The sequence below is a fragment of the Peromyscus leucopus genome, chromosome 23, assembly GCF_004664715.2.
Source record: "Peromyscus leucopus breed LL Stock chromosome 23, UCI_PerLeu_2.1, whole genome shotgun sequence".
Lineage (NCBI taxonomy): Eukaryota > Metazoa > Chordata > Mammalia > Rodentia > Cricetidae > Peromyscus > Peromyscus leucopus.
This window is the reverse complement of record NC_051082.1, coordinates 22,333,627-22,358,533: the sequence shown is the minus strand read 5'-3', so window position 1 is coordinate 22,358,533 and position 24,907 is coordinate 22,333,627. Positions and strand designations below refer to the sequence as shown.

Here is a 24,907-nt window from a genome sequence, read left to right as displayed (position 1 = left end):
AATCAGGCTGCATCAGGTTATTTTTCTATGAAGATTAAAATAAAAGGGACTTTATTAACCTCTCATTTGATACTGGCTTGTTGAGAGAAATTTGGATATCAACTCATTCTTGATTTCTCCACAGATCAGGCAATAACTTAGTTGGTCATGTATGAATTTATCATGAATGATTCCCACCTTGAAATGTTTTGTCTATGAGGGGTTTGTGCTGATCAGTTTTAATTGTCAATTTGACACATCTGGAATCATCTGGAAGAGCGTTTCAATGAGAAAGTGTCTAGATCAGGTTGGCCTGTGGCACCTCTGTGGGGGATTGTCTTGATTGTCTTTATTGATGTGAGAGACCCTGCCTGAAAGTGGGCAGCACCATTCCTTAGGCAAGGCATCCTGGACTGTATGCCCATGGAGAAAGTAAACTGAGCATGAGTATGCTCATACATTCTTTAATATCTAGTCCCAGTGTTGGATGGGATAGGATCAGCGACCTCAAGCCTCTAACTGCTGTGACTCCCTGGATGTGATGGATTGTAACTTGGACTATGAGCCAAAGTAAGCCCTTTCTCCTCTAAGTTATTTATGTTGGAGTCTTTTATCATAGCAGCAGGAAAAGAAGCTAACATGGGACCCAGTGTAAGAGTCTACTTTCTAGCAGTGGACTCCTGTAATCTTTTTAACATCGAATCCCCTCCCGCCACCCTCTCTTTCCAGAGTCTCCTTACATAATTGGCCTCAAACTCTCTATGTAGCTCAGGCTGGCTTCAAAATCAATGTATTGACCAGGCTGACCCAAAACTCACAATCTTTCTTCTTCAACCCACTGAATGTAGGGATTATAGGCATATACCACCTCTTCTCAGACAATAGACCTTCAGTTGACACAGAGAAAACTTTGGTGGATGATGTTTTTATGGGGAATTAGACCAAGCAGAGTCTGGGACTGGAGCTAAATGGCGGAATATGCTGAGCCCTATATTTGAATCACCCTCACAAAATAGATGGATGGATGGGTGGGTGGTTGGATGGGTGGATAGATGGATGGATGGATAGATGATGGATGGATAGATGGATGGATGGATAGATAGATAGATAGATAGAACAAAAGCCAATAAGACTTGCTTTCATCTTCAATTCAATCCCCATACTTGTTTCATGTTTGATCTGGTTAGATCAGTGAACCATTGATCTGCATGGAAATCTCAGGAGAGATCTCCAGCTCCTGTGGTTCCTGTGAAAGTTCAGTTAAGCACTATGTCTAAAACCATTTCTCTGTGTTGTGGACTGTTAGCTCTGTCTTACACTTCTGAAAATCCAGTATGAGGGCTGGAAGGAAAACACGTGAGTGCTAATGCTGTTGCCTTTACACTTTAAAACAAGTCTCTTTGTGAAAAGAGACTTATGCCAAAGTGGCAGGCATCTGCCAGACTAGTCTTATTTCTGTTTCTATGATAAAACACCCCAACCAAAAGCAACTTTAAGGAGAGAGAAGGTTTACTTGGCATACACTTTCAGGTCACAGTCCACCATGGAGGGACATCAAGGCAGGAACTGAAGCCTGGAACCTGATGATAGGACTGCTTGCTCTTCCACACAGTATGACCTGTGGCCAAGGAACTTACTTCACAACCAAATAAACAGGGCAGAAACCATGAAGGGTGCCATTTGCTGACTCATTCAAAGGCTCATACTCAGCTGGATTTCTTATACAGTTTACGATCACCTGCCCAGGGGATGGTGCTGCCCACAGTGGGCTGGACCTTCCTATATCAACTGATAATCAAGACAGATCAACCTGATACAGACAATTCCTCAGTTGTGTCAGGTTGACAGTTAAAACTGATTAGTATGGTCCTCACCCAAGACTGCTCATAATTATGACAAATACACAAAAAAATACCTGAAAAGGGGGAGGATTTCTTTGGGTTTATTTTTTTTCAGCTGCAATCTTCTTGGTGTATTGGATATGGCTTGTGCTATGACACAGCACAAGAGTGTAATAGAATAGAGCTCCCCACTTCATGATGTTCAGGTACCAGGGGTCAAGACTTTCCCTCCAAAGGGACCTCAGTGACTTTCTCTAAGCATACTGCACCACCCACAATCCTACCACTTTCCAGAGTCTGTTTAAAGTTGGAATCCATCAGTGGATTGAGCTATTGATTAGTTCAGAGCCCTCATGATTTAATCACCTCTGGTCACACTCTCAAAGACACTTACAGGCTTCACGCTTCTAAGTTCACTTGTCTTCAAGAAATTTAAGAGTTTTTAAAAACCATACAGGCTCTAAAAGGAGATCTAGCTCAAGGGCTAGTATGTGATGAAGTTACCATGTGTCTGCTTCATTGGCTTTTCTAAGAGTCCCTAAGAATGCTATAGACTGATTCAAGAGTTGGGCAAGCATCTTCCATAATAACTTGTTTATGGAATGGATATGTGTGTCCCCAAAGATCAATAGATAGAAATCCTAACCTTCAGTGTAATGATATGAGGGGGCAGGTCCCAGCCACCATGAATGAGATTAATATCTTCACTATGATGAAAGGAGGGGGTCCCAGCCACCATGGATAAGATTAATGCTCTTCTGAGACAACCCAGACAGTTCCTTCATCCATTCTGTCAGGGGAGGACAGAAAGAAGGTGAGATCAGTGAACAAGGATGAAGGCTTTTGCTAGACATCAAACCCATAGAGACTTAATTGATCCTCAGATTTCTAGTCTTTCTATTTTCAAGTCACACAGTCTGTTGTGGTAGAGCTTCCCACAGTCACAAAGATAACCATCTACATTAAAAATGAAGAGATAGCTCAGCAGCTAAAAAGGAGCACTTGTTGCTCTTGCAGAGGATTGGCATTCAGCTCCCAGCACTACCATGGTGGTCTAAAACCTGTAACTCCAGATGTAGGGTGATCCAATATCTGGCCTCTGTGGGCTCCCAAATACATATTGTGCACCTAAACTCAAGCAGGCACACATACACAGACATTTAAATGAAACAAAAAATAAATATTTCAAATGAGCCGTAAGGGGCTGGGGATATAGGTCAGTAGGTAAAGTGGTTGCCACGTAAGTGTGAGGAACTGAGTTCAATCCCCAGCACTCACATTAAAAAAAAAAGACTGTACACAATAGTGTGCACTTGCAAATCCCAGCCTCAAGGGCAGGCAAAGGTAGGGAGGTCTCTGGGGGCTTGCTGACCAAGGAGTCTGGCTGTAATTGATAATCTCCAGGTCAATGAAAGACCCTGCCTCAGACATACATGGTGGCCAACACCTAAGAAACCACACCTGAATCTGGCTTCTGGCTTCTGTATGTGCACACACATATCCATAAGAAACCTAGATCAGGCCCCATGAGTATAGACCTGAAAGGCACCTGGTGGGAGAAACGTAGGCTTTTCTCTCCTCCTTCAGAATCTAATCATAGAATGTAAATATTAGGATAGAATCAACACACACATGCAAACTGAAAAATAAATATCTATGATTGGAAAAATAAAATGCTATTTGTTGTCTGTAATCCCCGACTGTGGAAAATGGACCACTTAAAGGGTCTTTTGTTTGCTAAATAGGATGCACAGCTTGAAAAATAAGACCGGACCATCCAAGGAAGTAACCTGCTTAACATAAGGAGTTTTAAGGGAAGTAGAGGGGGGATGAGGCAGGGCTAGTATGGTGGTTAATTCTGAACTGTCAATTTGATACAACTTTGAACCACCTGGGAAGAGAATCTTAATTGAGGAATTATCTAAATCAAGTTGGCCTGTGAGCATGTCTGCAGAGGACTGTCATGATTGTTAATTGATATGGGAAGACCCAGCCCACTGTGGGTGGTACCATTTCCTGGCCAGGACTTGGAGTTGGTGGTGTTGTTGGTGGTCCTGAACTACATCAGAGAGGAGAAAATAACCAAGCATCCCTGCATGCATTTATTTCTCACTGCTCCCGACTGTGGGTATGATGTGATCAGCTGTCTCAAGCTCCCTGCCAATGTGACTTCTCCGGATGCTAACCTAGGCTTGTAAGCCAGATTATCCCTTCTTCCCCTATCACAGCACCAGAAAGAAAGCCAAAAGAGCCAGTGAGGAACTGAGAGTAGAATTTAGTAGTTAAGAGCAGCTGTATTCTCTTTTTACTGTTTCCTGTAGGCAGAGTTTTCCTGTCCCATAGCAGCTCTCAAACACACTGAGGCTTATATTAATTACAAATGCTCAGCCAATAGCTTAGGCTTGTTACTAACTAGCTCTTACATCTTAACCCATTTCTATTAATCTATGTGCTGCCCCAAGGCTTGTGGGTTGTTGTTTTGTTGTTGTTGTTGTTTTTACCTCAAACCCAATTTATGCATCCAACTCTGGCTGGCTGGAAACTCCTCTGACTCCATCCTTCTCCTTCCCAACCTAACCTTATTCTGTTCAGCTATTGGCCAGTCATCTTGTTTATTAAACCAATCACAGTGACAAATCTTCACAGTGTATAAAGGGATTACTACACAGAAGTTTTCTGCTCAACCCTATTTCTCTACCAGAATCTTATGCTAAATGCTTCAGTTTTTTCTGTCTTCAAAACAGCGAAGTCTCTTTCTTTATTAATTTTACCAGTTAGTAATAATTGTTTATTTTCATTAAAAAATAAGCCAGGTGTTTTAATTTCCTTTCCTTTGCTGTGATTAAAAAAAAACAAACTTAGAGGAAGTAAGGGTTTATTTGGCTTATACTCCCAAGCCATGGTCTATCATTGAGGGAAGTCAGAGAGAAACTCAAACAGGAACCTGGAGGTAGAAAAACCATAGAAGAATGCTGCTGGTCACTTTCTGGCTTATTCTCTGGCCCATGCTCAGCTAGCTTTTTTTTTTTTTTTTTTACACTCCAGGATCATTTGCTCAGGGAATAGTGCTGCCTGCCCACAGTGTACTGGGCCTTCCTTCATCAATTAACAACTAAGACAACCTCCCCATAGACCAGTCTGATCCAGGAAATTCCTTAGTTGAGACTCCATTTCTCCAGTAAATCTAGACCATTGTCAAGTTAACAAAGCTAGCTATGATACCAGTTACGGTGGGATGTGGCGGCAATCCTAGTACTCAGGAGGCTAAGGCAGGAGGATTGTGGGTGTTATGTCTCCATGTGCACATGCATACACACACACACATGAAACAGGGAGACCCAATGATCTCACTGTGCAAATACATGATAGGAACCTGACTGTTATATCTGTGGGATATCTTTCTTTATGCTATGAATATATGTGGCTCCCATTGGATAATAAATAAAGCTGTGTTGGCCTATGGCAAGAAAGCTTATAGCCAAGTGGGAAATCCAAACAGAGATACAGAGAGAAGAAGGGCGGAGTCAGGAGAGATGCCAGCCTGCTGCCAAAGGAGCAACAAGATGTCAGCAGACCCATAACGCCATGGCCATGTGGCAACATACAGATTTATAAAAAAAAAAAAAAAAAAAGTTAATTTAAGATGAAAGAGCTAGCTAGCAAGAAGCCTGAGCCATAGGCTATACAGTTTGTAATTAATATTAAGCCTCTCTGTGTTTACTTGAGACTGAGTAGCAGCAGGACCCGGCGGGACACAGAGAAACTTCTGTCAACAGTTATTTAATGTGTAAATCGCTCACTCTTGCTCTACATGTCCAGAATCAGACGCTAGAGTTGGTTCCCAGTTCTGGCTTTCAGGACTATAGAAACCCTTGGGTGTCTGGTGTCTGTTCCTTTTTTTTTTTTTTTTTTTTTTTTCAAGACAGGGTTTCTCTGTGTAGTTTTGGTGCCTGTCCTGGATCTCACTCTGTATCCCAGGCTGGCCTCAAACTCACAGAGATCCCCCTGGCTCTGCCTCCCAAGTGCTGGGATTAAAGGCATGCACCACCACCCGTCGCCTGTGTCTTAAGAGTTCTCCAGCCTGCTCATTTTCTCATTCCTTTGTCCTACACCTCACCACCACGGCGAGAGAGGTGCAGTGTCTTCCGCGCCTGCTTCGGCCCACCTGTTGCAAGTGTACAAACACCATGTTAGCCAGAGCACCATTTTTCTAGGTATAATAGTTGGCTTTGAACACCTGTGGAGAGAAGCCAAAGCCACATTCCCCCGTGAGCCCTGGCAGTCCTACCTCGTGGGTGTTAGGCAGACACTTTCCCGAACCATCTGAGCAGGGAAGGGAAGGAGAAGGTCACAACAGGGACCTTCCATCTTTCTTAAGCAAAAAGTGTTGAAATAAATAGTTGACCTCCTGTCCTCTTTTCTCATTAAGAAACCAAGTATTTAATGACTTCTCTGGTAAGCACTCAAAAAAGGGGGAGAGGATAATAGGAGAGTTTCTCAGAAGCTGAGCAGAGCCGTCCTTCATCCAAAGTGACTCCGAAGACCATTTGAAGAGTGTCAGCTGAAGGCTATGGCTCTCTTTCATGTGTACATTAATTCAGTGTCCCTTTTCCTCAGTGGGGCATAAACATACATCATTTAAACTGATATGGGAAGTCAGAAATAAGACCCCCATTAACATATCCACGGGGGAGGAATGAGTAAGTCCCACATGGCCGCTTGATCATGCTGCTTCCTGGGAGCTGAGCTGGCCCTCCTGCTGACTGCCTCCTGCCCCCCTGCCTTCTGCCTTGCCGCTCTGAAGGGTCATTCCCAGCAGGCCCCTCTATCTCAGCCTCTCTCTTACACATGTCTTAACAAGTCTAAGTTATTTCTTATGTAAAGATTATACGCTAGCTGGAGACCCTCCGGGGTAGGACATGAAGGGTGTCTTTAGTTTGGGATGCAGTTAAAAGTGGCTTGATTGCTAGATGATCTGTGTTCTTCAAGGAGGCAGAGGGCTGAGGAGGCAGAGCAGACCCTGGCACATCATCCTGGTGGGTGTGGTTGCCCCTGCAGGCTCCAGACACATCTTTCTAATGTCCACTAGGTCTAGCAGCACCAATTGGAGCAGAAGACACAGCCTTGTAGCGCTGTAGCAACCTAAGGCCTTCTCCTGACTTAGGGGCCTCCATCCAAGTAAAGATACATCCTGGACAACAGTGCAGGAAAAAAAAATTCAGGACATGTGAGAGTGAAGCAAAGTTAAAGTTAGCAAATTTATTAAGGGGAGATAAGTGTTCTGTTCAAAAGAAACTCGGGACAAATGGCTAACTGTGGTGCCTATTAACACACCAAAGCATATGGCATCCTCCAGCCTCTCTCAGCATCCTCAGTACCTGTCAAAGAGTCCATGCTAGCATCCTGGTTCTTCTCACCCATCCCGCTACCCTGAACTTCTCCTGTTCATGGGACATTATGTGTATATTATATGTGTGTGTGTATGTGTTTATATATGTTTTCATATGTATATGAAATATGTATACATATACTAATATATATATTTAGTGAGAGAGTACCATAGGCTCACTGGGGGCTGAAGGAATAGGGCTGAGCATTGGCCCTCAAGTTGATGAAGGTGGCGGTTGTATTCCTCAGGCATATTTGGCTGCGATGAGGACATTCTCTTTGTTCATCACGACTGGAGTCGCCACTCCCATCAAGTTGGCTGTATCCAGCACTTTTCTTACTGTTAGGACAAAGACAGCTTAAGGGAGGAAAGACTCACAGTTCGAGGTCATCATCCAACACGGTGCGGGAGACGGTAGCACACGTGATGTGACTGGTCACATGGCATCTGCAGCCGGGAAGCAGAGAGAGGAGAATGCTGGTGCTCAGCTTCCCACCCATCTCGCATTTTGAGACAGCTTCACTATGTATCTCCAGCTGGCCTGGAACTTGCTAGGTTGGCCTCAAACTCATGGAGATCCACCTGCCTCTGCCTCCCGATTGCTGGGATTAATGGTGTGTACCACTCTACTTGGCTTGCTTTCTCTTTTATTCAGTCCAGGACCCCAGATTATGGGATGATGCTGCCCACATGCAGGACAGGCCTTCTTCTCTTAATTAACCCAATCTAGAAACTCTCTCACAGACAGGCCTTGAGATTTATCTCCTGATGATTCTAGATCTCATCAAGCTGACAATCAACGTTAGCCATCACACCAACATTGGGCAGAGATGTTGTAAACACCTCTCAAGGCATAGCTTGGCTCCCCACCGTAAGCTAGTACCTGGTCTCTAACATCCATAGTGCCAAAGATAAGGAACTTGGCTCTCAGCTCAAAGTTCTGAAAGGGCTTATTGAGATGGTTAAGTTCAGAGAACTTGTAATGGAATCTCCAGGTCACTCAGGGTCAGATAGGGAGTCCCAGGAGCTATGGGGTCACAGGGCTGCAGGGTGTGAGTCTATAGGCTCGTCTTGTATTATTATGTACTTATTATTTTAGTATCCTGAGTGTCTCTGCTTTCTTTAGTGCATGTAGGTAATGTGCTGAGTATGTTACCAGGGCAACTTTATCTGGAAACTGGCCTATTAAAAAAAGCATGACAATTATCATTGGCTTTTTATCCCTCACTGTGTATTTGAAAAATGAAGATCTAACCATGGGCCTTAGATCATTGATGGTGCTAGATAGGAGAATGCCATCCTGGCTGCCCCTACCTAGAATCCATTTAAAGCATGCTAGAAAACCACTGATTTGTAAAACTTCATTGTCTGGAAATTTTTCTGACTCAAACTGGTTTGATTTCTAATCACAGCACATACATTGAAATAGGTATGATAAAGGATTTTTTTATTTATTAAGAATGTTACTGTGGGCTTCAGAAGCTCACTCAGCAGCTTATAGTGAATACCTAGCTCTTACAGAGGACCATAGCTGGGTTCCCAACACCCACACCAGACAGCTCACTAGTGCTCATAACTACATCTCTAGGGGATATGGTGCCCTCTTCTGGCATTTGTGGGCAACTGCACCCACATGTACAAACCCACACACAAGCGTACATCTCATTTAAAAATAACAAGAAAATGAATGTTATTGAGAATACTTACTTTGATATTTTCTGTTTAGCCTTTACTCAGCTCTGACTATTTAAAGGATATAGGACTTCAGACTCAAATTATGCTAAGTCCAGTACCTACTTCTGGAAGTTGGAGTTTTAAATAAATAACAACTATCTTACTTATAAACACAATTTTCTTGTGTTTAAGGGAGTTTCTACCTTGTGAGAATGGAAACCAGCCTTTCTGCCTCCCTTACACCTAAGACCTTCCCTCTGAATGAGTCTTCCCTAACCAAACCCACATAGATAGAGAGTATTAATGGTTTTTGTTTTTGTTTTTGTTTTTGTTTTTTTTTTTTTGGTACAGTCATTGATTACCTGAGGCCAGATAGCATCATGGTGGGAATGTCTGGGAAAGAGAATAAAAAAATCACACGGTGATATCAGTAGTGATAGTATGTGAAGAGGTCAGTCTTGTGACCTTCTTCCAAGTCCCAATCCAGATGTCATCACCTATCATCTTTGCCACCATGGAGCACCAAGTTCCCAATATATGAGTTCTTGGGGGTACACTGGGTATGGCCACATCCCAACTATAGCCAGAGAGGGTATGGGGGAGAGATGTCTAACTTCATTCATTCATTTAGAGACAATGTCTCATAGATCTGAGGCTGACCTCATACTCTCCATGTGTCTAAGGAATGACCTTGAACTTCTGATCCTCCTGTTTCTACCTCTGAGTGCTGACAGCCATGCACCGCTATGCCTATTTGTGCCATGTCGGGGATTGAACTCAGGGCTTCCTGAATGCTAGACAGTTCCTCTACCAACTGAGCTACAGCCCCAGTTTGAAAGGCAAGAGAAACTTCACCTTAGTGATGTTTGGTTTGGGGCCTCCTTCAGTGAACTTGTTTGTTAACTTGCAAATGTTGGTTCTGGAGACTGCAAATGGAAACAATGCTTGATGAAGGAGAGACGTTACCATAGAGACATCTCACAGATCACTTTTCAGTTTGGTGACACCCTTACTGTAGCCACCAGACATGCCATTCCCACCTCCTCTATATTGTCTGTTCGAACTAATAGGTTTGGAAAGATCCCACTAATAGCCGTGACTTAAAATAGATGAGATGTTGTCCTTTGTAGTTGGGTTCAATCAGTTGCTTTACACAAAAGGCTTGTGCCCAGATCACAGTGGCCATGTCTGTATTGGAGCCCATCACTACACATGGATGTTTTTAAATGGGCCTATGATGGAGAGACAAAGACAACCAGATCTCTGGAGCTCACTGGCCAGCCTGTCTATACTTGGCAAGCTCCAAGCTGCTGAGAGACCTGGTTTCAGTAATGGATTCTTTTTCTCCACCAATTTAAAGAATAAAAGGCCAGGAAAAGCAAGGTCCTGTCACACAGCCAAGTTTTATTGAAAGCAGAATCATGTGTGTATATGCACACACACACACACACACACACACACACACACACACATACACACACGGGGGTGGGGTAAGCACATAAAGAGACAGGCTACCCAAGTATGGATAGGAATAGGGGTGGGGTGGGGTGGGAATCTAAACCCAGAATCTGAGTTGTCTGGAAAAAAAAAAAAGAGAGAAGAACTTTCCTGTATTTTGGGGTAGGGTGGCTTCCCCTTCTCTCAGAATTGGCTGTTTCAGGCTATTGTGGGGGACTGAATAGTTTGAAGGAAGGGAAGCTGGTTGATTCTGGCCACTGAATCCCACCACCCCACCTCATAGGGGGTTGGAAAGTCCCACTGAATAATAACCCTGGCCCTAAAAATCCCACCAAATGTCTTGGAAAAGGAAAAGAATCTGGAAGTTAGCCATCTTAAATGTTTAATTGGAAACACACTTATCTGCCTAGAGCCTCTCTCCATGACTCTCTGCTGCCATTGATCTGCTTGTCTGAGTCCTGGGCTCTCACTTACACACACATACACACACACATGAACATACACACACACACAACAACCACATATATACAACAACCACACATATACACACACAACAACCACACATACACAACAACCACACCCACAAGCACACCAACCACACACACACACACACCAACTATACATATACATACACCAGCCACACACACACACACAACCATACATTATACACACCACACACACAAGTGCACACCATACACACAAGCACATACCACACCCACATCCACAAAGCACACCAATCACACACACACACACACACACACACACACACACACACACACACACACACCAGAGGATGTCGGGCACCATTCCTCAGGTACCTTCCTTTGAAACAGTGGTTCTCATTGGCATGGATATTTGTGTATACATGTATATCTCAGTGTTAGAGAACATATTTGGTATCAGTGAGGAGACTCTGAGCTCAATCCTTACTATCTCCCTGCAAAAGTTCCAAGTAAGTTAAAAACAAAAGCTAATCCCCCAACCCAGCATATCACCTTGTCACCCTGTATCTACCCATGATACTTAGTTTTTAAACTGTCCGCCTGTCACAACCTAGAGTCACCTGGGAAGATGTTTTTTCTAGATCAGGTTGGCCTGAGGGCATGTCTGTGAGCAACTGTCTGCATTGTTCATTGATGTAGGAAGACCCAGCCCACCGTGGGTAGCACCATCCCCTCTGTTGGGCTCTGAACGATAAAGGACAAGAGAAAGCTGGGTAGAAGCAAGCAGGCATCCTGGGTGCAGTTTGCTCTGCTTTTGACTATGGATGTGACGTGACTAATGGCTTGAGTCCCTGCTTTGACTTCCCTGAAACGATGGACTGTGACCTGGAGGTATAAGTGAAAATAAATCCCTCTTTTCCCTTAAGTTGCTTTTGTTGAAGGTATTTTATCACAGTATCAGAAATGAAACTAGACCACTTTAGCAGGGGCTATGTCCTAAAAGATTCTTGGGCAAGAGCAGAGGTGATGGAAGGAGAGATGGCCTCCTTGATGATAGCTTAGCATGGCCTCCAGCATCTCTCAGGAAAGCTTATTAATTGAGGCATGAAGTTGGCCAGTGATGGACAGCCTAGCCCTGCCGTTTTCATCCGGTCCTTCAGTAAGAAACCTCTGTAATTCTGTTTCAGTGAATGGCTTTTCTTTTTCTCACTTGAACCCATTCATTTGCAAAGAGAAGCGTAGACAGAAGTTTCCTGTGTCCCTCCCAGGCCCACAGCTGCTCAGTCCCAAGTAAACACACAGAGGCTTATATTAATTACAAATTGTGTGGCCTATGGCTCAGGCTTCTTGATAGCTAGCTCTTTCAAATTAAATTAACCCATTTCTATTCATCTATGTGTTGCCACATGGCCATGGCATTACCAGTCTGTTGGCATCTTGTTGTTGCTTGGGCAGTGGGCTGGCATCTCCCTGCCTGTCTCTTTCCTATATCTCTGCCTGGATTTCCTGCTTGCCTCTGAGCTGCCTTGCCATAGGACAAAGCAGCTTATTTATTAACCAATGGGAACATCATATATTCACATAGTAGAGAAGGATGGGTGCACCTGTAGTGATATATTGTGCACCCTAATAAAGCTTTCCTGGGGATCAGAGAACAGAATAGCCACTAGATTAGACATAGAGGCCAGACAGTGGTGGCACACACCTTTAATCCTATCACTCAGGAGGCAGAGATCCATCTGGATCTCTGTGAGTTCAAGACCACACTGGGAACAGAGCCTAGTGTGGTGGCACACACCTTTAATCCCAATACTAGGAAGCACACACGTCTTTAATCTCAGGGAGTAATATGACAGGACACAGAAAGGTATATAAGGCATGAGGACAAGGAACCAGGGGCTTTTAAGCAGTTCAACTAAGACCCTTTCAGGTGAGGACTCAGAGGCTTTTAGTCTGAAGATTTGTGGAAAGAATCGGCTGAGAAGTTGGAGAGGTGTGGTTGGCTGCGGTTTGTTCTGTCTCTCTGGTCTTTCAGCTTTTACCCCAATATCTGGCTGAGGCTTTTTTTTTTTTATTAATAAGACCACTTAGCAATTCATGTTACACACACCCCTATCAAAATGCACAAACTGACAGGAAGACTTTAGGATGTTTGCAGAGATGGTGCCAAGTTCAGGATCACATGAATAAGAAAATCGCACTCAAATGAGCCTAATCTTAAAAGGCTGCCGATAGCCTTCAAGTCCAGGGTGTTCTGGTGCTCCACATCATGGCCACTGTGGAGCCGCTATTCTAGGAAGTGTTATAAAGGAAACACCATGCCAACACTACTTTCCTGGCCTAATACCACATTCTCTTTGGGTGACCCTGATTGAACCATCATCTTTTTTTCCTTCTCCTCTGGAATTGTTGCAAACAGTTTTGCTCAGTCTATGGAATAAACTCTTGATCAACTGAAGAGCTCTAACCTTTAGGAAGATGTCTCTGCCGTGGTGTGTGCTTTCTGTCACCTGATTATTTTATTCATGATTTCCAGGCCATGGCAATACCAGTTGAACTGCCAGGTAAAACAGTGTCTCCAGGAACAGTCACAGTCACAGATCTAGGATTCTTAGGAATCTCATCTGAGGACTCTACATCTAGTTCTAGTGATCTCTCTCTCTCTCTTTTTTTTAATTTTAATTTTATTTATTTTATTTTACAATACCATTCAGTTCTACATATCAGCCACGGGTTCCTCTATTCTCCCCCCTCCCACCCCCTCCCCTTACCCCCAGCCCACCCCCCATTCCCACCTGTGATATCTCTCTTGGATGCATATGTTAGTTATGGTTCTCACTGAAGTGACCACAACACTTGAAACATTGATTCACATCATGGCGGGCAAGAAGCATATCAGCTCACATCATGGTGGTGTCTTAGTCGGGGTTTCTATTTGCTGTAAAGAGACACATGACCATGGCAACTCTTATAAAGGAAAACATTTAATTGGGGCTGACTTACAGGTTCAGAGGTTTGGTCCATTATTGCCATGGTGGGAAGCGTGGTGGCGCACAGGTAGGCATGGTGCTGGACAAGGAGCAGAGAGTTCTACAGCTGGATCTGCAAGCAGCAGGAAAAGAAGGATGCTTGGCCTGGCTTGAGCTTTTGAAACCTCAAAGACCACCCTCAATGACACATTTCCTCCAACAAGGCCACATCTACTCCAGCAAGGCCACATCTAATGATGCCACTCCCTGGTAACCAAGCATTCAAATCTATGAGCCTGTGGGGCCATCCCTATTCAAACCACCACAGCTGGACAGGAAGCAGATCAATTCACATCACGGTAGGCAGGATGTAGGTCAGCTCACATGGTGGAGAGAACCAAGTCAGTTCACATCATGGCAGACAGGAAGCAGCTTATGATGGTGGCCAGGAATCTCCTCTAGCTTTCTTCTGCTTCATTTTTTTATTCCTTCCTGGTTCCTGGCCTATGGTATGGTGCCACCCACCTTCAGGATAGGTCTTTCTATATCAGTCAGTCCTCTCTAGAATCCCCCTCACAGACATGCCCAGGAATATTCATCCCCAAGGTGATTCTAATCCAGTCATGTTGGCAGTGGAGAGGAACCATCCCAGAAGGTCTCTGGAGTTGTTCCTCCTGGCCTCCAGCATGATACTTTTTTCTAATTTTCTGTTTTTTTATGTCCAGCTCCTCATGTGAAGTTCCTGGTTGCTACTGATGCCATAGATAGCCAATGTCATAAGTGGCACAGTGCCCACAGCATTCACATCTGTCCATGGCCCCTAAAGATGCTTTGGCGACAACATGTTGGCTGCTATTAAAAGTCCTTAATGTCTCAAGTCAAGAACTGGTCTCATCTTACTGTCTGGTGCCTGCTGAGTCTTTGTTCTTTCAAACCCCTGAAAGAGCAGCAACTTGGGCTAGCACAGAACTCCAGGGAGAAAAAGTCACGGAAGTCCCCGTCCCCCCCACCCCCAGACAATAATGGGACACACAGACCTCATCTTGAGCTGGCCATCACTCTGCATGAGTCCTCCTGCTTTGTGCTAAACCTTCGCTATGTCTCAGCGAGGAGCTTGGAATTCCAGGAAAGACCACTGGAGGAAGTTTCTTAAAAGATTCATCTGGGCAGGTTGGCTTGGGGCAACTACACTTCCCAGAATTGCCTCCCTTAAGTGTTTGCCACTAGAGGGGGCCACGGGAGAGAGATGCTATGGGAGATGTAGAGGATGGAAGTGAAGGGCGGCTGCTTTGGAACTCACACAGTTGACATTCATCTGTCCCTAAGCCTGGATAGTGTGTTTGGCTCTATGATGAAAAGCTCAGGCTACTACAAGACACCCAAAGCCATCAAGGTCCGAGGCAAAAGGACATAAAGAAGATTCATCCATCCTCCTAGGCTCCAGCCCAATTTTGTTGAGTTCCAGTTTGTCACTGCTTCTTATTGTATATAGTGTCCCCTTCCTGAACGTTTTCCATGAGGACCGCTAGTGGCAGCATCAGGTGCAAAGCCTTCAAGCAATTGCTGAGGTCAGACCCTTGCAGCAGGTGATAGACATAGGCAGGTATGTGGATATAAGCACCTGTGCTTCGTGGTTATTTGTGTACCTGTTTTGCTTATTGGTGCTTTTTGTTCTATATAAAATAGGCATGGCTTGCCTACTCTTTTACTCACCATTCTATTGCTGTGAAAAGACACCATGACCAAGGCAACTCTTATGAAAGAAATCATTTCCCTGGGACTTCCTTACAGTCTCAGAGGTTTAGTTCATTGCCATCATGGTGGAGAGCATGATGGATGCAGGCAGACACCAGAGCAGTAGCTGAGAGCTACATCTTGATCCACAGTCTCAGAGAGAGAGAGAGAGAGAGAGAGAGAGAGAGAGAGAGAGAGAGAGAGAGAGAGAGAGACTGAGACTCTGGGCTTGGTGGCTTGGTGTGGGCTTTTGTGACCTCAATTTTCACCTCCAGTGACACAAGGCCAACACCTCCTAATCCTTCTAATCATTTCAAATAGTGCCACTCCCTGGTGACTGGGCATTCAAATATTATATGATCCTATTGGGGTGGGCACTTTTATTCAAACCACCACACCTACTGACCCTCAATAGGCCAATTAAACAGACAAGAGTGAAAACCTAGAGCAAGGAGACTGACGAAGAGATTCAATGATCCTCCCCCACCACACACACACACACCCAAGTCCATCTTCAAGATACTGATATGTGGTTTAGGTTTAAGTAATCGGGCAAGCAGTGGTATGCAGAGCTAAGCAGTCCTGGTCAAGTTGTGGACCCTCCCATCACGGACCCGTCATTGTCTCAGCTCCAGCCTCTCCTGCAAGGTGGTCTGACAAGTTGTCTGCACTGTGTGAAATCTCCTTCCAGAAGACAAGCTCCCCCCCTCTGTCTGGCTCCAGGCTTCAGCCTCTTCCTTCTCCCCTCATGCCATTCCTGTCAAATATCCAGTTTCTTGGGGTCCGTTGTTCCAGTGGTCTGATAGGCAGAGGGAAGGGCACCGGTCTCTTTAGGATATCTCCTCTCCCACTAGGGCTTTGGTTTAGGGTCAGGATCACAGGGTTATAGGACCTAACGCTCCTAAATTAAGGAGCGGCTGGCTAGATGAGTAGCTGTAGGTAAAAGAAGCTGTGGAGATGTGGTTGTCTTGGGCAGGGTTGTAAGATGCTCACGGGGCGGCTTCTTGCAGCTAGCTGCCTTTCCCAGCTAATGATTTGTAGTGATCTCTGTCCTGGCCAGAAAGCTCACACCATTACTTATGTTTGTGCGCTGCCTTGTTCCCCAGAAGATTTAAGGCAATTGCACACCCCAGAAAATCAATCCATTCTCTGAGCTCTGGGGAGAGCAGGGCTCTGTTGTCAGCACAGGCAGGTCAGCTTGGTTAAGTGGTTGTGGTGGTCTGAGCCTACCAGGGTAACGGGAAAAAGATTGGCAGGTGGTTGAAGAATTCACGTTAGAACAAAATAGGAGTGGTAGTTTTTGTTTTTTTTTTTTGTTGTTGTTGTTTTAGTGAGATGTACACACACACACACACACACACACACACACACACACACACGGGGGGGGGGGGGGCTGGAGTATGGCACCTACAGGGGCCAGAAGCCAAACTCAGCTCCATGCCCTTAAACACTGAGCCATCTTTCCAGATCTAAAAACAATGGCATCATACTGGATACACTGCAAGAGAGCACCGAGCTGGGGAGGAACTTGAGTACCATCTACACAGCACGGGGTAGTGGGCTGTGAGGGTTTCCATGTGAGAATGACTCAGGGTTAGGGTGAGTTTTCTTCCTGTGCTTTGTGTTCAGTTTCCTGACATGTAATTCATATCACGAGGAGGAGGGCAGCCCAGATGAGCAGGGGCACAATTCCGGGAGGTTAGTGTGAGCCCCTCCCTGTGCAGGAAATTACCAGGTGGGCCATCTCTGCCATTCAAATGTGGGGTCATGGAAATGAGGACCATGCCAATAAGGGCAGTGCTGGTCAGAGTCAAAGGACTGGTCACAAGTGACCAACGGTGTTCCATGGATAGCAGTTTGGGATGCTTAGATCATGCTTGTGAAATTTTCCTAGTGGGACCAGTTCTATTACCTGGCCTCTTATTTTCTCAACCCTTGGTGTCTTATCCCCCACACCGCCCCACCCCGTGTGTGTGTGTGTGTGTGTGTGTGTGTGTGTGTGTGTGTGTGTGTATGCACAAGAGCACGTGTGTAGAAGTCACAGGGCAACCTGTGAAACTTTTTCTCTCCTTTCACCTTGTGGGTCACAGGGATGGAACTCAGGAGCTCACAGTTTGCAGCTTCAATCCACCTGGTGCCACTGGGGCTCTCATGGGCTTGGCCGATGGGGAGCAAGTACAGAGGTCGTCTCTCAGCCCAGCGTGGCTATCAGGTGAATAGGTCACTGCCCAAATTGTACGGATGTTTTCTATTTTATTTTGTTTTATGTGTATGCAGGTGGATGTGTGTACTCGTGTTTGTGTGTGTATGTGTGTGTGTGTGTGTGTGTATGTGTGTGTGTGTGTATGCATGTGAGTGTAGGTATGTGTGCACTGGTGTGTAGAGGCAAAATATCAACTTATGATGATGCTCCTTTTTGAGGCAGGGTCTCTCTCTGGCCTGAGGATGACTGATTAGGCTAGGCTGGGTAGCCAGTGAGGTCCAGAGATTTGTCTGTCTGTCTCCACAAAAACCAGTGCTGGGATGACAGACATCCTATCATGCTCAGCTTGTTATGTGGGTGCTGGGAATTGAACTCAGGTCTTCATGCTTATAAGATAAACAATCTACTGACTTAGCCTTCTTCCCAGCCCTGCCCCACCCCTTTTTTTAAAAAAAAAACCAGAAGTGTTAATCCCACAGACGTGAGGAGCAAGACCATGTGGTCCAAATCAGCATGCCCAAATTAATTAAAGCAAACTTTTTCATTTGTGTACATGGGCTATCTCTCCCTAAAGACAGAGTTCAAGAGATTAGCCTTGGACATGGGTAAGATAAAAGTTTTTATAGTTTAGGGGTAGGGGGTTTCCAAATGGTAGATCTGGCAGGCAAATAGGTTACAGAAGCAGGACATAAGCATAACAAGTTGGTCATAACAACCTTCTGAAACAAAAACATCGTTTTTCAATAGGTAGTCTCAATGAGGTAGTCATAACTAGGTGGTATAACAACTTTTTAAAATGAAGGCATGGTTGCTGTTTCCTGGAACAGGCAGTACAGAACCATTTGTAGTTAAGGTTACAGGTGGGGCACATCCCAATCCTTGAGAAATAGATCTATCATAAACATGAATGAGTCTAGTTTGTTTTTATTTATAAAATCACTTTCAAGCCCAATATGGAGGCAGGCTGATTTATCAGAAGAAGTAAAATTCTATTTTCTGATGGCTTGCTCTTGTGGGTAGAGATTCTTAAAGAATGCATACAAAGAGATGATGATGATGATGATGATGATGATTTTTTTTTTTTTTTTTGGTTTTTGAGACAGGGTTTCTCTGTGTAACTTTGTGCCTTTCCTGGGACTCACTTGGTAGCCCAGGCTGGCCTCGAACTCACAGAGATCCGCCTGCCTCTGCCTCCCGAGTGCTGGGATTAAAGGCGTGCGCCACCACCGCCCGGCGATGATTTGTTTTTTTGAGACAGGGTTTCTCTGTGTAGTTTTGGAGCCTGTCCTGGATCTCTGTAGACCAGGCTGGCCTCAAACTCACAGAGATCCGCCTGGCTCTGCCTCCCAAGTGCTGGGATTAAAGCCATGTACCACCACAGCCTGGCCAAAGAGATTATTACTAACAAACAATGTCACAACACTGTGAGGTAAAGATTGTCTTAGTCACTGTTCTGTTGCTATGAAGAGATATTAGGACCAAGGCAACTCTTGTAAAGAAAAACACTTGGGCACTCACTTACAATTTCAGAGATTTAGTTCATTCTCATCATAGCAGGGAGCATGGAGGCACACAAGCAGGCATGGTGCTGGAGTGGTAGCTAGAGCTACACCCTGATTCACAAACAGAGAAAAAAGAGTATGGGCTTGGCATGAGCTTTTGAAACCTCTAAGCCCACACCTAGTGACACACTTCCTTCATCAAGGCTACACCTCCTAATCCTTCTAATCCTTCCAAATAGTCCCCTTCTCTGTTGACTAAAGCATTCAAATATATGAGCCTGTGGAATTCTTATTCAAACTACCACAAAGATCAACACAGACATCAGATATAAAGATAGATGGATAGATGGATGGATAGATAGAAAGAAGGATGGATGAATGGATAGATAGATAGATAGATAGATAGATAGATAGATAGATAGATAGATAGATAGATAAGAAAAAAAACAGTGACAACTCAAACCTAAATTAGGGACAAATTTTGCCCCAATACTCTTTTAAGTTTATTATTATTATAATTTGTGTGTGTGTGTGTGTGTGTGTGTGTGTGTGTGTGTGTGTGTGTGTGCACAAAGGAGTGTGTGCCATGGCACAGGTGTTGAGGTCAATGTACAACATTATGAAGTAAGCCCTCTCCTCCCCCTCCTCTTCTTCTTCTGTGTGGGTCCCTGGGATCCAGCTCAGGTCCTCAGGCTTGGGCAGCAAATGCCTTTGCCCACTGAGCTGTCCACTGACCCTCCTTTGGATAGTCTTGACTTCACCTGGATTCACTTCCTATTGGTGGACTCTGCTCACGTGATGAGGAGGAAGTACTCAGGCCTCCTTGATCTCCTTCTTCTCCCCTTCCCCACCCTTCTTCACACCATTAATGCCCACCCCCACCCTTTCTTTGCCTTTCCTCTGTGAATAATGTAGTCATTTCTATTTAAATCTACCAGGTGTCCCCCCCCTCTCTAACAAATGAACGCTCTGACCCTGATCCCCACCCCCACTGAGGGATATATATGTCAGATTGTTTACTTTCAGGGAAGAATGAAGCCTGTCGACTTGTTGTTAGAGGGGAGGGGAGAGGGGAGGCCAAGGACAGATCGTTCTCTGTGCCCTGTGTCAAACAATAATAATGACAGAAAAAAAAACCCTGCCTTCCTTGAGCACCTACTGTATACCAGGCACTTTGCTAACCTCTACGGTTCATAACTTCGTTATCTGTCTGCCTTCTGTCCATCTTATCTATCCACCCACTAATTAGCAAGGTAGCTAATTAATTAACTAACTTACTGAGACAAGGTTTTACTATATAGCCCAGACTAGTAGTAATCTCCCTACCTTGCCCTCCCCCATTACTGGGATTAGTAGTATACAGGATCACGTGCCTAACTTCTGTAATTTATTCTCATTAAACTAGCGAGGAGTCCCCACCCCCAGCTGAGGAGCTCTTCACAGCAGATGGCTACTAGGGAAGGAGAATCACTTTTAACTAAAGGTGTAGCCCCCGAGAGGTCAATACTCCTGAGGGTAGGCCACCCCACACCCGTGAGTATCCAGGCAGGACAAACTGGCCTCAGTGGGTTATTAGTTTTAAAAGAAGAGGAAGATAGGACATTTAGAAAGGAGTGGGGAAAGGAGGGGTAGACCCAGGAGGAGTTGGGGGAAGAATGGGGGTGGTGGTGAATATGATCAAAATATATTCATGTGTGAAACTCTCCAAGAATTAATAAAAAAAAAAAAAAGTAACCCAATATATTAAAAAGTAAGCTGGTGAGGGGAGCATGGTCCGTGATTTCTACTGTTGTGACTTTATAGATGGGGCTGGCACATGGCAGAGCCTGGGGCTCTGACTAGGTCTGGAAAGAGAATATTTTATCTTGGCTTCCCCTTAGCTGCTGTGCATGCTTGTAGGTCAGCAAGGCTGCCCACCCCTCGGCTTGCATTTAAAGCTAGTAATAGTGGAGGCTAGAGAGATGGCTCAGTTGGTAAGAAGAGCCCTCGCTGCCTGAGCATGGAGACCTAGGTTCATATGCCCAGAACTCATGCAAATAGCTGGGTATAGGATCATGCAACCCCAGTGTTGCTGGCTGTTGGAGACAGAGACAGAGGATCCCTGGGGCCTGCTGCCTGTTGGTCTAGCCCAGGCTTCAAGTGTGAGACCCTATCTTAGCAGAAAAATGTGGAGACTGATGGAGCAGAATGCCAGACATCCTCTGGCCAATCCCCCCCCCACACACACACACACTTTCTTTCTGGTGTAGCCCCCTTCCCAACCTCTCATGAGCTGTGTGGGGCTTATCACTATAGTGAGGCATAAGTTCTCGGGTGATTATTTTCTTATAGAGACTGATAAAAACCGGAAGCCAGGGGACCACTGAGTGCTGTCTGGGCAAAAAGGACTCTAAGAAGCAAAGGAGCAACCTGCCCCCATATTTCCATGTTTCCATGTTTTTGGTGCGTGACAACAAGATTTCAACACACCCTCGAATGTCCCTGTGAGGGGTCTTATAGAGGGAAGGGTTGGGTCTCACTGGAATGGGCAGGTGGCTACAGGGACCAGCAACAGGACACTTTGCCCAGGGCTGTGCAACAGGAAGCATTGATGGGGCCAGAGAAGATACCACTGGGTTGTCTCTCACTAGTAGGATGGAGAGCCTACAGCAGGAGAGGCTAGCACTTTCTAAGAAAGGCTTCAGGCCATATGACTTGGGTGGCCACACCGAGGTGAGGGCACATGACATGGGTTGAACCCACAGCAGCCTCAATGAGGACAGGGTTTCTGCCCAGCACCAACATTATCCAGTGATACAAGGTCACCTCTGCCTCCTCTCCAGCATCTTCAGCCTCCTTTCCTGCCGTCTGTCCCTGAGGACCAGTTTCCAGTGGTAGATGAATTAGGCTGGATGTATAAGTGAGGAGGAAGAGGATGTTTAGAGTCAAGCAGCCTTATCTTTCTTGGTCCAGAAGAAGACAGTGCCATGAGGGTTCTCATGTAGGACATCTCGCTTCAGTCATCAAACAGGACTGGAGAGCTGGGAAATGCACCTGTTGACGATGACATGGCTGTTTACCATCTGGGCTAGTTATTTTCATTCTTGCGGAGGTAATATACTTAACAAAAGCAACTTACAGAAGGAAGGATTTATTTGGGCTCCCATGAAGTCCATCACGGCAGGGTAGGCATGGCAACAGGAAAATGAGGCCGCTGGTCCCATCGCACCCACAGTGGGGGAGTGGAGAGAAATGGGTGCTGGTGCTCAGCTCCCTTTCCCCTTTGTATTCAGTCTGGACCCCATTTGGGTGGGGGCTGCCCATATTCAAGAAGGGTCTTCTCAATTAGACACTTCCTCACAGATAGTTGGCAATCAAGCCATCATCCAATCTATTTAGAAGGAAAGGCTGAATAAACAGTCCCTTTGTGTGGGGACCCGCCTTTCCTTCACGAACTGGTGTGTGGGGACATGCATGGCACCAGTGGATGTTCTTTTTTTTTTTTTTTTGGTTTTTCAAGACAGAGTTTCTCTGTGTAGCTTTGCGCCTTTCCTGGATCTCACTCTGTAGCCCAGGCTGGCCTCGAACTCATAGAGATCCTCCTGTCTCTGCCTCCCGAGTGCTGGGATTAAAGGTGTGCACCACCACCGCCTGGCACTAGTGGATGTTCTAAACAGTGCATCTACTACTTCTGGACCCTGGAGGCTGGAAGTTCAAAATCTATGAATGAGGGTGCTGGTTTCTTCCGATGCCTGCCTCTCTCTATCACTTGAAGATGGCTGGATTCACTGTTTTATATCATCTTCAACGTGTGTGTGTGTGTGTGTGTGTGTGTGTGTGTGTGTGTGTGTGGTGTAGTGTGTGTACACATCCTAATCTTCTCTTTGTACAGGGACACCCGTCATATTGGGTTAGTTTTTTAGTCATCCTTCTGTCACTGTGACAAAATACCTGAGACAAACAACCTTTAAATTATAGAAAGGTTTATTTTGCCTCCCAGCTTCAGAGATTGCAGTGTGTGGCCATCTGAGTGGATTGCTTCAAGCCTGGGGTGAATGGGAATTATCACCTTGGGGGATGAAGGAGCGGGCATCATTTCCTGGGAGGAGAAAGAGGGTTGGGGGAGAAGGAGAAGGAAGAGGAGGAGGGGAAAAAAGAGGAAAGAGATAAGATGAGAAAGAGACAGAGAAAGAAGAGTCAGGGAGAGTAAGGGACAAAATAAAACCCCAAGAACATGCCCCAAGGACCCCCTCACCTTCAATTTGTCCACTTCCTACATTTCCATCACCTTCTGATAGTCCATCAAATCACAAACCTATGAATGGGTGAATCTTTCATAACAGCCCAACCTTTGTGGTCCACTCCATCACTTCCCAAAGCCCTGCCTCTGACATCATTTCATTGGGGATTAGATCTTCCATATATGCGTCTTTGGGGGATGGTTCCCATTCAGATTTAACAGATAGGATCCGCTTGAATGACCTTCTTTTCATTAATTTTCATCTTCGTAGGCCCTCTTTAAATCTAGTTCCTCTCTAAATTGCAAGGGCCTAACGTTCCAGCATGCATATGTTCAGAAGATATGATGTAGCCCATAATAACAAGGAGATAGATACAGGATGAGTCACGGCGGCCCATTGGGAACTGTGCTGTTTTTCTAGAACTCAGGCCACAGACAGCCTGCCAAGGGTGGTGATGTCTGTTGCTGCAGCCCACATCCATTACGTTTTCTGATTCTGAACAACAAAGTCAGGAGGGACAGGCACACCATCTCAGGGGCTCCCACAAGAACAGGCAGCTGGAGGAGGCCAAGTGCTCTCTGTATTTATCCTACAGAGAGCTGAACGTGGGGGGGGGGCATTCACAACGTACTGTTATTCTCCGGAAAGGGCAATTTGCAAAACAGAAAGTTCAGCACAAATCTATTTGAAAAGCTCTCCCTCTCTCTCTCTCTCTCTCTCTCTCTCTCTCTCTCTCTCTCTCTCTCTCTCTGTGTGTGTGTGTGTGTGTGTGTGTGTTGATCATGTATCCTCTCTTGTCAAGCAAAGAACTGTGAGTAATAGAGGAAGAAAAGGTGGCAGCCAGGATCTCAGTATGGGAGAAGACAAGGAACCACCATTTAAAAAAATTACCTGTTGAAAATTACCTGTTGTGCTTGTGTGTGTGTGTGTGTGTGTGTGTGTGTGTGTGTGTGTGTGTGCCACTTGTGCATGCATATGTATGTATGTATGTGGAGACTAGAGGCTGGCACTGGGTGTCTTCCTTAATCACCCTTCTCCTTATATTTTGAGACAGGGTCTCTCACTGAATCTAGAACTTGTCTATTACCTTAGGCTAATTGGCCCAAGCCCCAGAGATCCCCCTGTCTCTGCCTCCTCAGTGGTAGGATTACAAGAATGCACTACCACATCTGGATTTTCACATCATGGGTGCTGGGGTTCTGAAGGCAAGTCCTCATGCTTACCAAGTAAGCCATTCCTAGCCCTACCTGTTTTTGTTTTTGTGTTTAGCAGGGTGTTTTAGTCAAGACATGGTCTCATTTTGTGACCCAGGATAGCCTCTATTCTACCAGTGCTGACATTACAGGCATAGGCTCTCAAGCCTTCCTCTTAGTTGTTTATTTTGTTTGTTTGTTTGGTTGGTTTGTCAAAGTTTCTCCAACATGTTTATACTTACTTTGTGATATGTGTGTGTGTGTATATATACTATGTGTATATATATATACACTATGTGAAT

At 45.2% G+C, this 24,907-nt stretch overlaps 1 protein-coding gene across 1 annotated transcript in view; it reads left to right on the top strand.

The window, feature by feature from the left end:
• The window catches only part of Galnt17 (polypeptide N-acetylgalactosaminyltransferase 17), a 442,799-nt gene that overhangs the window by 271,088 nt on the left and 146,804 nt on the right, over nucleotides 1–24,907 (top strand). The gene's annotated exons all lie outside the window — the stretch shown is intronic.